A 7096-nucleotide genomic window follows, 5' to 3' on the forward strand; every position below is an offset into this window, starting at 1 on the left:
AACAACTATGGTACTTGTTAAACACTTACAATGTGTCCAGCACTGTTCTAAGCACTGGGGGAGGGCTTAGGCCATAGTAGGTGCTTAATAAATGCCATTATTATTATTATTATTACAAGTTCATCAGACTGTGAGCCCACTGCTGGGTAGGGACTGTCTCTATATGTTGCCAACTTGTACTTCCCAAGCGCTTAGTCCAGTGCTCTGCACACAGTAAGCGCTCTATAAATACGATTGATTGATTGATTGATCAGGTTGGACACAGTCCCTGTCCCACATGAGGTTCACATGAGGAAGCAGCGTGGCACAGTGGAAAGAGCACGGGCTTGGGAGTCAGAGGTCATGGCTCCTCCAGCTGTCAGCTGTGTGACTTTGGCCAAGTCACTTAACTTCTCTGTGCCTCAGTTACCTCATCTGTAAAATGGGGATTAAGGCTGTGAGCCCCCCATGGGACAACCTGATCACCTTGTAACCTCTCCAGCGCTTAGAACAGTGCTTTGCATCTAGTAAGCGCTTAATAAATGCCATTATTATTATTATCCCCATGAGGTAACTGAGGCCCAGTTATGTGGGAGATATGTGGGAGAGACAGGATTAGAACCCAGGTCTTTCTCACTCCCAGGCCCATGCTTTAGCCACAGATGCATGCAGCAACCCATTCTCTGGTCTTCAGCTCCCTTTCCCTAGGTAGCATTTTTAAAATCTTAAGGATTCAGGCAAGACCCTCACTGGGTCAAACCACTGGTCCATCCAGCCCAGTAGCTGTCTGCCTCCGACAACCATAATGGGTCGCTTGAAGGGACTGTGTGATGGCTGCCCTCCCTGTCTTCTTCTCCTCTCCTCTCGCTGTAATTGGTTCCAGGGCAAACATCCCCTTGTTGCCAACCTGTACATCTTCATAAGAATAATTGTGGTGCCAGGGTATTCAAATCCCAGCTCCGCCACTTGCCAGCTGTGTGACTTTGGGCAAGTCACTTCACTTCTCTGGCCTCAGTTACCTCATCTGTAAAACGGGGATTAAGACTGTGAGCCCCCTTGGGACAATCTGATCACCTTGTAACCTCCCCAGCGCTTAGAACAGTGCTTCGCACATAGTAAACACTTAATAAATGCCATTATTATTATTATAACAGCAATTATGGTCTCAAGGCAGGCATCTTAATAATAATGATTATCATGATGATTATGGTGAGCGCCTTGATAATAATAATTGTGGTATCTGCTAAGCACTTGCTATGTGTCAAGCACTGCACAAATAATAATAATAATAATTGTGGTATTTGTTAAGTGCTTAGCACAGTGCCAGGCACGAGTTCAAAAAAAATCATCTCAGAGGAAATGGTTTAGATTACAGCAAGAGAACTTGACAGTCAGAGAGAGATAAAATATTCAAAGGGCTTTCCAAGGGAGTTGCCACTGTGGAGATCTTAGAAAAAAAAATAAAGGAAGAGATAGCCATCTAGAGCACCATCCTGGGAGTCGGAGGACCTGGGTTCTAATTCTGATTCCACCTCTTGCCTGCTGTGTGATTTTGATCAAGTCACTTCCCTTTTCTGTGCCTCAGTTTCCTTCCCTATAAAATGGGGAATCAATATCTTGTCTCCCTCCCGCTTAGACCGTGAACCCGTGGGCATAGTGGAAAGAGCACAGGCCCCGAAGTCAGAGGATCTGAGTTCTAATTCCAGTTCCGCCACTTGTCTGATATGTGACTTGGGCAAGTCATTTGACTTCTCTGTACCTCACAGTTACCTCATCCATAAATGCAGATTAAGACTGTGAGCCCCAAATGGGACATGGACTGTATCCAACCTGGTTAGCTTGTATCTACCCCAGGGTTTAGTACAGTGTGTAGTACAAAACAAGCACAAATTCCAGTTTTTTTTTATAAAGGGTTCTGATTAATTTGTATCTACCCCACTGCTTATTCAGGGCTTGGCACATAATAACTGCTTAACAAATGCCACAGTTATTATTATTCACCTAGCCTGGCTGAATAAAATATGCAACTGTACAGAGGCAGGAAGCTGGGACTTCTTTGAGCTATATGATTCTGTCACTTTATTACATGGCTTGCAAGTTAGAGAACCTGAATTCTAATTCCAGCTCTGCCACAAGTCTGCTGTGTGACCTTGCACGAGTCACTTCACTTCTCTGTGCCTCCATTCCCTCATCAAATAGAGATTCAATATGTGTCCTCCCTCCTTATTAGGCTGTGAGCCCTATGTGGGACCTAATTATCTCGTGTCCACCCCAGCGCTCAGTAAATGCTTGGCACATGGTAAGCGCTTAAGAAATGCCATAATTATTTATTGGTAATTCATTTTGCTAAGTCGAGTCAGTTTTACTGGAGAAATGCTACTAGTAACTTCTGTTTTCTGGAGATCCATCTCTCACTGGATTCAAAAGGCTGGAGTTTTCACAGCTTTGACATCTTTGGCTTGTGACTCAAATGAACGCAACAACCACCCCAACTAAAGCAGCCTTGAAAAAGCATCTTTTGCTCACAAGACCGAGGTTCGTTAGACTTTGTCTCTTAGTATGACATGGGGAGATGGGAGAGGCAAGCTGAGCATAATAATAATAGTAATAAGGATAACATTTGTTAATAATAGCAACTGTAGTATTTGTTAAGCCCTTACTCTATGCGAGTAAAGTTACTCGCATGAGAAGCAGCGTGGCTCAGTGGAAAGAGGACGGGCTTGGGAGTCAGAGGTCATGGGTTCAAATCCCCGCTCTGCCACTTGTCAGCTGTGTGACTTTGAGCAAGTCACTTAACTTCTCTGGGCCTCAGTTCCCTCATCTGTAAAATAGCAATTATGACTGTGAGCCCCATGTGGGACAACTTGATCACCTTGTATCCTCCCCAGCACTTAGAACAGTGCTTTGCACATAGTAAGCACTCAACAAATGCTATTTTATTATTATTATAATTATTATTATTATTATTCTTATGCTAGGTACATAGTTTCCCATCCCAGAAGCTCCAGAGCAGGCCAATTCTGAAGGCCTGAGAGCAAGAGGGGTGGGGTGGAGGTGGCTGGATGCCCTCCTCTCACTTTCACGTCTGGCCTCTCTGAGACCAGCGCTCCAATGTCCATCTCTCAACCAGAGATCTTTTTCTGTTATTTGTTAAGTGCTTACTATGTGCCGGCCCTATATTAAAAGCTGGGGTAGATGCAAGCTAATCAGGATTAGACTGTGGGCCCACTGTTGGGTAGGGACTGTCTCTATATGTTGCCAACTTGTACTTCCCAAGCGCTTAGTACAGTGCTCTGCACACGGTAAGCGCTCAATAAATAAGATTGATTGATTGATTGATTGTCCCACACGGGGCTCACAGACTCAATCTCCATTTTACAGATGAGGCAACTGAGGCACAGAGAAGTGAAATGACTTGCCCAAGCTCACACAGCAGACAAGCGGTGGAGCCAGGATTAGAACCCAGGTCCTTCCGCCTCCCAGGCTGTACTCTATTCATTAGGCACACTGCTTCTCAGAGCTTGGCACCAGCTCTGCTCTCGCTCCCCACTGCTGATCTACGTAGCTCAAAGCCCTTAAGCGTTTCCTGCATTCAGCGCTGCACTGAGTTTGCCGTCCAGAGATTCCCAGAACTGGCCAGTGAAGCTGGTATTCTTAGCTGGGCCCTTCCTTTCTTTTCTTCTGACTTCCTAGGAAGAGGTCAAAGGCAATTGTGATCTCCATTTTCCATTTCCTGGCCTCTGAGCATGAAAGGGAGAGGAAAGAGTCCCCATAGGCTCTCTCTCTGCCCCCCTCTCTCTCTCTCTTTCTCCCCTCAACACTTTCTTAGCTCAGCCCTGCCCCTGGGTGAAGAGGATGATTAGTGGCTCTGTTCCCTGGAGACCTGATCTCCACCGAGGGCTGGGCTGGGTCTTTCCCTTAAAAAAATACAGGACCGAGGAGGACTCAGCCTTGAGAATCCCAAGACCCCCAAGACCCCATCTCCTCCCACAAGCCTTTCCCACCTAGTCTTCAGGACCCCTGTTATGCGCACCCTCCAGTCATCTCCAGAATTTGCACACTTTTATATTCATCCTGACCACCTTTATATATTCCAGTGTTCATTTACTTGCTTACTTCGACTACTCTGTTTGTAAATGTTTTTAGATGGGTCCCCCCTATTTGACACCTCTCAGGGTCACACCCAGAGAGTTTCCAGTCCTCTACCAGACTCGACTACGGGAGGGAGAGTCAAGCAGAGGCCTACCCATTCCATTTCTAGTTTGGGCAGTGGCTAGCGAGTGGAAGGCATTCTGCTACAAGTCAAAACTCACCTGTGCTGGGCAGCAGCAGCATGGGAAAGAGTCAAGGGTGGCCTCTCAGGCTTACTACATGGAAGTAGTAGTATTCTGTATTTTTACCAAGAAAACTCTGTGGATACACTACCAGAGCGATGGCAGATGGAGGTGGGGCATTCTGGGAGAGATGTGTCCATGGCGTCACTATGGGTCGGAGTTTGACAACATAAAACAACAACAACAACCCCTATTTGAATGAAAGCTCCTTGTGGGCAGGGAACCATTCCTCACTTTGTACATCTGAAATGCTTAAGTACTGCCCATTACACTTAGAACGGTGCGTGACACATAGTAAGTGGTTAATAAATACCATTCAAAAAAAAAAAAGATTTGTCCAAGGTCACCCAGGAGACAAGTGTTGGAGCCTGGATTAAAACCCCGATCTTCTGACTCCTGTTACCACCTGAAATGGCCCACATTTGGGAGAGATCAACATCAGGATATTTTGCTTCTTGGTTTGCATCCCTCTCATCCCCCTTCGGAAATACACTTTTTTGAATACCACCATGTCCTAACATCTAATCCCACGGAACTTAGATTACGTATCTGGGAATCAAATTTTGCTGTCCGGTCAGCTGTTTACAGACTCTCTTTCTTATCTCTGCGGTGTCATGTGAATGTGCTGTGGCAACAAGACCAGCTATCAAAATACTGCTAGTTAAGTGTCCACCTAGGTGGGCTGACAATGAGAACAAGCCAGTCTGATCCCCAGACTGGGCAGAAGCATTGAGCTTGGAGAGGCAGGGAATGTGTCTGTTTATTGTTGTATTGTACTCTCCCAAGCGCTTAGTACAGTGCTCTGCACATAGTAAGTGCTCGATAAATATGATTGAATGAATGAACTGGCCTTCCCTGTTGGATCGTGGGGGGACAGTGAGAATCCACGAACTAGTGATGGAGTCAATCTGATCCCACCATGGGAGGCATTGTGGCCTAGTAGAAAGTTCTTGGGTCTGAGAGTCAGAGGAGCTGGATTCCAATCCCATCTCCACCACATGTCTGCTATGTGACCTTGGGGATGTCACTTCATTTCTCTGTCCCTCAGTTATCTCCTCTGTAGAATGGGGATTAAGAGGGTAAGCCCCATGTAGAACAGAGACTTCTGCATCGGGGTTAGGGAGGGTCATCCCTGGTTTCAGGGAGCAGCGGCTGAGCCTGGGGGTTCCACAGTGCCAAGGAGACCCTTAGGACTCTCAGGGATGAGGCTGCTTTTCTGTTCCCTCCCACCCACGCTTTAAAACTGTCTTGTCCTGTGGGACCCCTGTCTCACCCTCCATCACCCCCAAACAAAGCTTTTGTGGGGTCTCAGCCCCCAAAGGGCCTGGTTCTCCTGTCAGTATTCCAACCCAGCCCCCTGTGCCCATTTCAAAGCTCTCCTGTGGCCTCCACAGAACCCATAACTCACTTCTTCTCTTGCTTCCTCATCGCTCAGTACTTTCTCTACCACAGACGGTCCCATTCACTCAGAGCAGATTCACTCCCCACACCACACTGCCACACAGACTGTTTGCTGGGATCGAGCACTCCCTAGCTTGGCCGTCTTTTCCAAACCTGAACCTCTGATGAGAAATTGGAGAACCTATGGTTGTCCCCTAGGTTACAGGAAGGAAGATTGTCTTGGGGTGCCCCAACGGGTGTCGAGATTCCGAGCTTTGCCGTGACCCAGGTCTCCGACCGAGTTCCCGAAAGCTGGAGGCAGAAGGATACCGCACGCAGGAATATATAGAGAGCTGGGCCTTTGGTCTTTATGGGGATTCATTTACAGACAGGCTGAAACCTCCTGGGGGTTAGGAGGGATTTATGATCTGAGATTTTTCCATTTCTTCTCACTGAGGACTTGCCCCTCTCTCCTACTTAATGGTGTTTGTTCATTCATTCATTCATTCAATTGTATTTATTGAGCGCTTACTTGTGCAGAGCACTATACTAAGCGCTTGGGAAGTACAAGTTGGCAACATATAGAGATGGTCCCTACCCAACAGCGGGCTCACAGTCTAGAAGGGGGAGTCAGAGAACAAAACCAAACATATTAACAAAATAAAATAAATAGAATAAATATGTACAAGTAAAATGAATAAATAGAGTAATAAATACGTACAAACAGTGCTTACTAGGTGTTAGGTATTGTTCAAAGCTCTGGGGAAGATTCAAAGTCAATAGGTTGGACACAGCCCACATAGGGCTTACAGTCTAAGTTCCCATTTTATGGATGAAGGAACTGAGGCACAGAGAAGTGAAGTGACTTGGCCAAGGTCACACAGCAGACAAATGGTGGAGTGGGGATTAGAACCTGGGTCCTTCTGACTCTCAGGCTCAGGCTCTATCCAGTAGGCCATTCTGTTTGGAACTAGAGGAAGCTGGTTCCACCCAGGACTGGGTAAAATCACTGTTGGGTTGAGGAAAGCGCTACTTCTGAAAATTGCTGTTTGGGAGATTATTGCTGTGAATATCAGGGCTTGGTCTCATTCACTTTGGGGACCAGGGAGGAGCAGTGTGGCCTAGTGGATAGAGCATCAGTCCAGGAGTCAAAGGACCTGGGTTCTAATATCGGCTCTGCCACTTGTGTGCTGTGTGACTAGTCACTTGACTTCTCTGTGCCTCAGTTTCCTCCTCTGTAAAACGGGGATTAAGGCTTTGAGCCTCAGAGAAGCAGCGTGGCCCAGTGGAAAGAGCCCGGGCTTTGGAGTCAGAGGTCATGGGTTCAAATCCCGGCTCCCTCAGTTGTCAGCTGTGTGACTTCGGGCAAGTCACTTCACTTCTCTGGGCCTCAGTTCCCTCAT

General features: G+C 46.8%; 1 non-coding gene across 1 annotated transcript; it reads left to right on the forward strand.

Annotated features, from left to right (window-relative positions):
- The first annotated feature begins 4144 nt into the window (after positions 1-4144).
- On the forward strand, positions 4145-4282 carry LOC119937343. Its single transcript, XR_005454019.1, has one exon. It is a non-coding gene; the product is annotated as a small nucleolar RNA SNORA7 (small nucleolar RNA).
- Positions 4283-7096: the final 2814 nt, after the last annotated feature.

This window comes from Tachyglossus aculeatus, chromosome 14, assembly GCF_015852505.1.
Source record: "Tachyglossus aculeatus isolate mTacAcu1 chromosome 14, mTacAcu1.pri, whole genome shotgun sequence".
Lineage (NCBI taxonomy): Eukaryota > Metazoa > Chordata > Mammalia > Monotremata > Tachyglossidae > Tachyglossus > Tachyglossus aculeatus.